Below are 2,658 nucleotides of genomic sequence, written 5' to 3' on the forward strand. Positions count from 1 at the left end.
CCTCAGCCTCCCAAAGCGCGGGATTACAGGCTGAGCCACCGAGCCTGGCTGCTACATTTTTTAAAGTTAAAAGAAACAGGTACAATTAATTTCATTTAACCCAAATTATTTTATATTAACCCAAAGTATTTAAAATAGTATCACTTTGGCCGGGTGCGGTGGTTCAAGCCTGAAATCCCAGCACTTTGGGAGGCTGAGGCGAGAGGATTGCCTGAGTCCAGGGTTTGAGACCAGCCTGGGTAACCTGGCAAGACCTTGTCTCTACAATAAATAAAAAAATATTAGCCAGGCGTGGTAGTGCGTGCCTGTAGTTCCAGCTAATTGGAAGGCAGAGGCAGAAGGATCCCCTGAGTCCAGTAGGTCAAGATTGTGGTGGCTGTGAGCATGCCACTGCACTCCAGCCTGGGCAACAGAGTTAGATGAGACTCCAACTCAAAATAATAAAAATAAAATAAAATAAAATAAAATATTATCACTCAACATATAATCAACATGCATATATTAATGATATAATAGCCAGGTAATATGGCTCATACCTGTAATACCCACTACTTGGTAGGCTGAGGCAGGAGGACTGCTTGAGGCCAGAAGTTCAAGACCAGCCTGGGCAACATAATAAGACTGTGTTTAAAATTTTTAAAAAAATTTGTCTGGCATGGTGGTGCGTGTCTGTAATTCTTGCTGCCCAGGAGGCAGAGGTGGTAAGATTGAGCCCAGGAGTTCAAGGCTGCAGTGAGCTAGGATCATGCTACTGCACTTCGGCCTGGGCGACAGATCAAGACTTGTCTCTTAAAAAAAATTTTTTTAATTGAGATAGTTTACATTCTTTTTTTGTACTAAATCTTACAGCACATCTCAATTTGCACTAGCTAAGGGGCTCAAGAGCCACATTTGGTTGGTGGCTACCACTCCAGAACTCAGACTTGGAGCCTTTCCTGGTGGGGCTGAGTCCTTCAGAGGACCTATTTATGGCTGTTTACTGGTGCCTGGCACACGAGAGGCCCAGTGATATGTGAGCTTGGGTAACTTCCCCTCTGAGTCTCCAGGGATTGTTGCAAAGATTAAACAAAATTATGTATGTTAGGAACCCAGCTCAGGGACTGGCACTTAGTAGGAACAGTAGTTGTTGCTGCTGTTCTTAGTTCCCCAAAGGCAACTGAAGGGCAGCAGGCCCCGGTTGGCTTCTGTCTCCCGGTTGAGTCACTTCACCCTAGGCCTGGTCCCCTAGAGAGTGCAGAATGCAAGTGTGTATTCCAGAGCTGGCAGAGGCCCTGGGGTCCGGCTCTGGGTTAAGTAGCGAAAGAGCGGGAACCTCTGGTCCACGCCCTTGTTTTTTCTGCCCCTTGACAGCTCGAGGCCCCGCCCCGCTCTTCCCAGCCTTTCTCGCCAGAACTACAAATCCCACGATGCAGCGGGAGTTCACGAGTGTACGTCATCAGCTTGCGACGCCCGGGCGGCGCAGTGGCGCGCAGAGCCGCGGAACCCCGTAGGCGTAAGGAGTGGGAGGGTCGAACTGACTGAGCTTAGAGTCCACCGGCGCATCAGGACCCAGCGGCTGACCGAGCAAGCCGGCAACGGCTGGTGGCGCGCGCGTCCGTCCCCCTTCCACCTTCCGCCTCCTCGGGTGGCGCTCGCTGGTGACGTCTTGGGTGTGATGGCCGCCGCGAGGCCGGGGAGGTGAAGGTGAGAGGGCCAGAGCGGTGGTATGGCGGGGACCCGCCCGGCCCAGCCCAGCCCGGCGAGTCCTGAGCAGCCTGGCGTGGGCCGGCGGGACTCTGGGGCACCCGGGACTCGGAGTCTGGCCAGGCGGGCGTCCCCACTCAACGGCCTCGCTGTCGGGCCCTCTGCGGCCTTGCGAGGAGGAGGCGGGACGCGGGCCCTGGGACTGGGAGGTGGGGTCCCCTGAAGCTCTCATCGCCCCCAGCCTTCCCACCCTTCGTGGCCACATTCACCCCTGCCCTTACCCCATTTCTTCATCCAGTCTTCCTTATTTTGCAAGCATTTACTCAGCACATGCTAGGTGCCCACATTCACCGCGGGAGCGCCCTGCCCTGCTGTCCCCAACTTTGGGCGCTTTTTGTGCTCTCTTTCAGCAGTCTGTTTATTTGTCTGGCTTTTCAGTTGACTGTAAGGCTTTTGAGAGCAGGACGTGTTTTTTCCATCCCTAATTCTGGCGCCAGACACACACACAGAAAGTACACAGAAAATGATCAATAAATAGCTGTTTGAAGGCACAAAAGCAGAACTGTCTGTCCCCCTATTTTGTAGTCCTTCATTACCCTATTTTTTGTATTTTTATTTATTTGTTTTTTTGATCTGGGGTCTCACTGTCGCCCAGGCTGGAGTGCAGTGGCACAATCACGGCTCACTGCTCAGGCGATCCTTCCACCTCAGCCTCCTGACGGCTGAGACTACAAGAGCAGGCCACCACACCTAGCTCTTTTTTATTTTTTTGTAAAGATGAGGTCTTGCTGTGTTGCCCAGTCTGGTCTTGAGCTCCTGGGCTCAAGCCATCCTTCCATCACAACCTCCCAAAATGCTAGGATTATAGGCGTGAACCACCACCACTTCATTACCATATTTCTTTCAATTGTCATTTTCCTCCCTCCTAGAAAAGGGCTCATTATCCCTTTCACACCCCCAAGGTGGTGGGGGTGG

General features: G+C 52.2%; 1 protein-coding gene across 4 annotated transcripts in view; it reads left to right on the forward strand.

The window, feature by feature from the left end:
* The first annotated feature begins 1,494 nt into the window (after nt 1–1,494).
* The window catches only part of MFN2 (mitofusin 2), a 30,278-nt gene continuing 29,114 nt past the window's right edge, over nt 1,495–2,658 (forward strand). For all 4 annotated transcript variants that reach the window (XR_503636.1, XM_008048328.1, XM_008048330.2 and 1 more), the window contains exon 1: nt 1,495–1,683. The gene's annotated coding sequence lies outside the window, so the exon portion shown is untranslated. The remainder of the gene's footprint in view (nt 1,684–2,658) is intronic.

Source organism: Carlito syrichta, unplaced genomic scaffold (genome assembly GCF_000164805.1).
Source record: "Carlito syrichta isolate Samal-C Ts95f unplaced genomic scaffold, Tarsius_syrichta-2.0.1 Scaffold123348, whole genome shotgun sequence".
In the NCBI taxonomy this organism is placed as follows: Eukaryota; Metazoa; Chordata; class Mammalia; order Primates; family Tarsiidae; genus Carlito; species Carlito syrichta.